Raw genomic sequence first — 6,704 nt, forward strand, 5'->3', positions numbered from 1 at the left:
ACACAGCGGTGTGTAGCCCCCTGTACCCGGAACAGAATCAGAATAATTTAAGTTGAAAAAGAGCTTTAAGAACATTGAGCCCAACTGTTATCCCAGCACTTCCAAGCCCACCTCCAAACCATGTCCATGGTCACATCCACGCATTTTTCTGAACACTGTCAGGGATGGTGATTCCCGCACTGCCCTGGGCAGCCTGTTAAACCCAGCCATGGGATTCATTTCAGTGCTGTGATTTGATTAGTACTTATCAAAGGCAAAGGGTTCAATAAAGAAAAACACAACAAAAATATAATCGAGTTCTTAACCTTTTGTAATGCTGCTTGATGAAACAAATACCGTAACAGTTTTGAAAGTTAAAGAACTGGGGCATATCTTTATCCTAGGGACAAAACAGAAATTGCAATAGAAAATACTTCTTCCTAAACCATACAATTTTAAATCACATTACGATGGCAAAACAAAAACATAATCTCTGAAATTTGTACATTCAAAAAGTACATGAAGATTTTTAAATTTTTTTTTCTTTTTTTTTTTTTTGTCCAGTGGTATACAGTTCATTTTACCAATTTAGTACAATTTGATTTCTGGTAATTCTTTATAGATGGTTTGATGCAAAACAGTAATTCATAAATCTTCCCATTTATTTGTCTAATATGCTGCCATATGGATCTTATATTTCACTTTACTTGTTTGGCAGCCAAGCACATTCTTTGACTGCCTGTTTTAATCCTGCCTTCAAGTCTCTTAACATAAACAAAGATAATCCATCCAGAATCTTCTTCCTCCCTGATAATTTTTTCTTCATCTTCTTCTGTGTTTAACTTGGTATTTTTATTCTCAAAGAGCAAAGTGTACAGACCTACATTTTACAGCCCTGAACATCATTTTACTGAGAAGAACTGTAAGTGAGTGTTAACCACCAAATTGTATTGAATGTCATAGAGCATTTGGCTATTTAATTTCTCTCATGCAAGGCAGGGAGAACAGCATGAAGGTCTCTATAAGACAGCTATGCTCATTAACAGTGTTTCATTAGCTAGATGAATATAGCACAGCTGAGCTCAGAACATGGCCTACCTCATTGGCACACAAATGGGAAGCAAGCATTGTTGTGGTTTGGGATATATTTTCCTTTGATTTGTTGAGTTTTGGAGGCAAAAAGCCTCTAAAGATGACATCAGAAGTTATCCAACAACTTACAGTAGCAATGAGGGGATTATGAGCTACTGTCATCTTTTCAAGTGGCTAGCACACATCATAGACAAGATGCTCAGAAGTGAGGTGGCTGCCTTGCAAATGATATAATCTTCAAACTAAGAGGAAATTTAAGATAGAAAGCAGAGGTATCACAGATACAGCGAGGAAACCCCACCTTTTGAAGTTATAGTAGAGAAAAAAAGGGGCTGAAGTAAAGAAATGCTGAGTATCTCATCTTCAGCAATCCTTCAGGGATTTATCAGTTTCCAGTGTGAATTTAGGTAGTTGCTGGCAACATCTTCATTGTGCAAAGTATGGCATCCAGGTAAGAGGTGTGTAGGTATGAGCTCTAATTGATCTGCACACCTGTATCTCACTGATTTTTAGAATCATTGTGTTTTATGTCATTGAAAACCTGATCATCTTAGTTTGATTTTGAAACTTGAAAATAAAAAGCAATTTTAATGGTACACAGTATTATTCATGGTATCTAAAGTGGAAATAAAACACTAATTCTATTTTACTACTATTAAATCTATTTCTATAGCCCTCCGAAGACACAGAGTGAAATTTCTTTGGATATCAGTAACATTCCTGTTGAATTCACTGGGCCAGAACTTCACTCCATGACTTTTACTCTGTTTCCATAGCAAAGAATAAAATTTTTCTCATCTCCAGACATATTCATGGATTCTTTCAAATATTTCCAGCAGCAGAGTTTCTCCCTTTAAAGCTTGCAACTTACTGGTTAAATAGGAATGCTTTTTATAAAAACACTTTTTTTTTTTTTTTTTTACAAAGATACAGCTTGTTTCCCTTTGATCTTGTCCCAAGATAAAACAACCAATTTCATATACATACATTGGAAAATGCTAAAATTCTTGGATACCAGAAGAGTGTTCTTGAATGCAGAGAGAACCATTCTTACAACATTCTTGCATCATAGCGCAAATTTGATTCCCTGTATTAATACAGACTCTGCAAGAGTGAACAATCAAATAAAACAAAACAAAAGGATGCAGGATCTTCCTTTTCACCACAACTAAATCTTGCTTGGGATTGGCTTTGAGTGAGGCTGCTCCAGCCTGGATTGTGGCTAGAGTGGGCCTTTCAGTAGTTTAGTTTACATCTGCACCAATAGAGAGGAAAAGAGTGGTGGGGGGCTTAAAATACATTGCAACCTCTTGACTTAGAGAATTGGACAGAACTTGAAGTCCCACATGATTTTTCCTTAAAGAACAAAAATGGAAACAGGTATTTATTTAATGCAATTCTGTTCATTTACAAAGGATGTTTACAATGATTTTTTTCCCGCTATGGTCTTAGGAAGACTATTTTGCTTTGAGCACAGGTTTGTCTTTTCCTCTAGGTAATGTTTCCTATAAGGCTGATTTTCATTCACTTTTTAAGATCATGCTTTTGTGGCCATCTTTGAGGTGTTTGTGATGGGTTTGCAATTTCTCTTTTTTGCATGCACATACACACATACAACCTACATAACTGTTGCATTTGATATAAGAAGCTCACTAAGTGACTGTACCATCTGGCTGAGCCACAACAGTGCACATTTGCATGTGGTCTGGCTCCTGGGTGGCATTTTTGCATTGTTTCAGCCCTCCCTAGACAAAGAGGCATTTAATTGTGTCCTCAATGAGCCTGAACAGGAGACAGCTACCAAGAGCTTCACTGGGAAAGGGGGACTGCCCAGCCCCCAGTGCTGCAATGTAGAGAAGCAAAGTGAGGAGAGGGGGCCCAAGCTGAGGTGCTCTCTTAATTAAGTAATGTCAAATTCAGTGGCCATTTTGTCCCTGAGCTGCAGCTGTCTCAGCTGCCAGCTGCTCTTGCTTTTCCACGGCTGCTCTGTGACCCATGAGACATCACTGACCTCCCCTTGTGCCCTCTTTGCTGCCCTCATATTCTCCCAGCCCTGCATCACTTTGGAGAAGTTGGGAGGACAGCAGTGGACACAAATCAAGCATCATGAATGGGCTATAAATTCGTGAGTCATGTGCAGGTCTCTGTGTGTGTTGGTCTGTAACACAGGGGGACAGGCAGCCAGAAAGGGTTGTGAAAAGCCTGACAGAGGAAAAAGACCTCTGCTCAGGTAAGGTCATAGCAAAGGTCAGTGAACTTCCCCAGTGAGAATGAGTGTGCCACCAGATAATGGGAAATGACATGGATGGACTTCCAGGATGCAGGAGCCAGTTCACTTTGTAAATCAGAACATCAAGGCCAAATTGGAAAACAAAAGCATTGAAATACCACAGAAACCACATAATTTTTAATATGGGGATGATGATGTAGGGCTGTTTAAAAACCATTTCAACAGCAAACTCTAGGCTAAATCTTTCAGGGTTTGTTATTCTAGGCTGATCTGCCATTGCAGTCTGTGTTCTTTCCAAAAACTGCAGAGAACAAGTACACAAGTTTGCAAATTCCTCAATTTGGGGGCTTGCTGTTCTTTAAATTACACATACATTTAAATTGTTTAATTAATACATGCATCCTTGGCTTCTCTAAGGAAGCAGGGAAACAGCATGCCTTTAATTTGCACTTCAGAAATACAGCAAATAAATGAAACCAAATAACAGAAGGAACCCCATCTACTAGTTAGAGCAGGAGTCCTCTTTTTTCCTTACATGCCTCCTTGTTGATCACTACAAAATGAGCACAAGCATATACAGACATTGTTCCAGTAAGAATGAAAGACAAAAATAGGAATAAGTTGTGAATTTATATTCAGATATGAATTTGAATGTGAATTAGATGATCATAAAATTTAGTAAAGTATCCTAAATTATTAATAACAATTGTACTGAAATCTCATCAAGAAGCAGATGAAGACATTTGAGCAGGAGACAGACACCAAAACTAGATCAGCCAGTATCCTTCAGGATTTTTATACCATGTCAGTGACAACAGGTACTTGCAAACCCTGCTTAACCAGGCAAACAATGTCTGCAACTCCTTAGGGTTCCTTAAATGGAACAAAGAGGCAACTAAAATGTATGAAGGTACCTGTCCTGCTTTGCTTGATAGCTTAGTTTGTTGGTTACTTGGAAAAGCAGCACTGATTTTTCACAGTACAGCACCTGATAGCACATGGGTCATTATGGAGTGATCTGCCCATTCAGTAACATTTTCCTTTAAGAAAAGGTTAAAGTAAGCACTCAACGATGTGTACTTTAAAGATATTCCATGGTGTTGGTTAGCAGTTGGTTGCCTATCTTCAGAATTTGGACATAAAAACTGTCACAGCGTGAGCTGCATGAATCAGAACACAGCTACTTTCAGTTGTTTAAGAAAATAATTATTGTAATCTTTGTGTTTTGCAGGCACCCTAGAAACATTCCTAATTTGCTCTGACAGTGAATTCATGCTTTCTACAAGTGGTAAGCTATGATACAAGTATTACCAGTACTGGAGAAATGAAGGTGAGAACTGTCAGAAACACAGGTGTCCACCTGCAACTACACTTCAGTAATAGCATGACATCAAATTCCTTTGGTTAATTTGCCATGCTAAGGGAAACAGCTTTTCACACAGCAAACCTGGGTCATGCACTGTATCTGCTGCCCTTGTTCTATAGTTGGCTGGGCTACTTAGCCACTTTTTACCAATTAATGCCATCATAATGCATCAAGTAGATTTATATCATATAAGTATATGGATATACTTATTCTGAAAATATAGGATCTATGCTTTTCTGTTCTGGGAAAGCAGAAATTTTCACCAAACCTCTAGCCTAGGAGATAAGCCTAAGCCTAGGAGATAAAGATTTTTTAAATTACTGTTATTATTTATTAAAGATGGGGACAGAAGACCACAGGAAATAAGACAGTTGCAGAAAATACTGAGATTATAGTTTGGATTTTGAATCACACTTTTTGGGGAGCCATCTGGATGCTGGGAAAACAGGAGAATATTTTGTGTACTAAGATCAGAATAAGGATTGGTGCCGTTTCATTGAAGTTAATGGCACTGAAGTAGAAAGACAGAATCTCATCCTGCAAAGTTTAACTGAAATCATAGTCTGAAATTGCCAGCAGTGGGAAGACAGATGAAATTTAAACAAGGAGTGGGATCCCAGTACTAAGGGCTGGATCTTGCAGATACATGCTCTGAAGGGTTTGCAGCTATTCTCCCACTCAATAGGCATCTCCCCGTGCTCTTTTTGAAAGCAACTGCTTATTGACATGAACCAGTAAAAAGCATCTCGCTTTTTTAAGCAAGATGATATTAAGTTAGAGATGTTTTAGTACACAGGATAGTGATTGTTCCTCTGTGATACTGTTGAGGCTGCATCTTAAATCCTGTGTCCAGTTCTGAGCCCCTCACTACAAGAAGGACATTCACGTGCTGGTGCATGTCCAGAGGAGGACAATGGAGCAGAGGAAGGAGCACAACTCCGGTGAGAGGCAGCTGAGGGAGCTGGGAGTGCTTAGCCTGGGGAAAAGGAGGCTCAGGGAGGATCTTACTTTTCTTTACAACTGCCTGAAAGGAGGCTGTAAGCCACCTGGGGGTTGGTCTCTTCTCCCAGGTAACAAGTGACAGGACAAGAGGAAATGGCCTCAGGTTGTGCCAGGGGAGGTTTAGACTGGATATTAGGAAAACTTTTCTTCATGGAAAGGGTTGTAAAGCATTAGAACAGGCTATTCAGGGAGATGGTAAAGTCATCATCCCTGGAAGTGTTTAAAAAACATGGATATGGCACTTGAGGACGTGGTTTGGTGGTGACCATGGTGGTGGAGCAATGTTGACAGTTGGACTTGATGATCTTAAAGGTCTTTTCCATCTATGATTCTACAATGACACTAAGTTTGACAACACCCAGAGAACATAAGCAGTCATCTTACAGGCGCAGGTAGTATCTTTTTTCACTCTCTAACCCATGCAAATGGAAGAAATATAATATGTGCATTAATCACATTTATTTTTATGACAGATCATTGGTTTCTAGTCTTTCCAGGAAGACAATCAGCATCCTTCATGTGACAATGTCACCTTGACTCTGCAGCCTGTTTTTCTAATTTTAGTTACTGCCTTACTGAATATTGAATTTGTGATGGTTTTACCTGGGCTAAAAATAGAGCAAAAGAATTGTTATAAACCACACAGACAGACCTACATACCACAGCCCACACTCCATAATAAAGAAGATATGCTTGAGAAATTTCTTGTACAGCCTCGCAGATGAAAACTACGGGAAGTTCTTCGCTGAAGCAATTATGGTTGGAGGGGACCTCTGGGGATCATCCAGGCAGGGTCACCCAGAGCGGGAGCGTGTGGGTCTGGAGTGTCTCAAGAGACGGAGAGTCCATGATCTCCCTGTTACCCTCATTGTAAAGAAGTTCTTCCTCATGTTGAGGTGAAACTTCTTGTGCTTTAGTTTATGGCCGTTAACTCCTCATCCCCACCGAAAAGAGCCTGGCACCATCCTCTTGACACCCGCCTTTGAGGCATTTATGCGATGCCCTCTCAGCCCTCTGTTCTCTGGGCTAAAGAGG

This window comes from Ammospiza nelsoni, chromosome 4 (assembly GCF_027579445.1).
Source record: "Ammospiza nelsoni isolate bAmmNel1 chromosome 4, bAmmNel1.pri, whole genome shotgun sequence".
NCBI classification, from domain to species: domain Eukaryota; kingdom Metazoa; phylum Chordata; class Aves; order Passeriformes; family Passerellidae; genus Ammospiza; species Ammospiza nelsoni.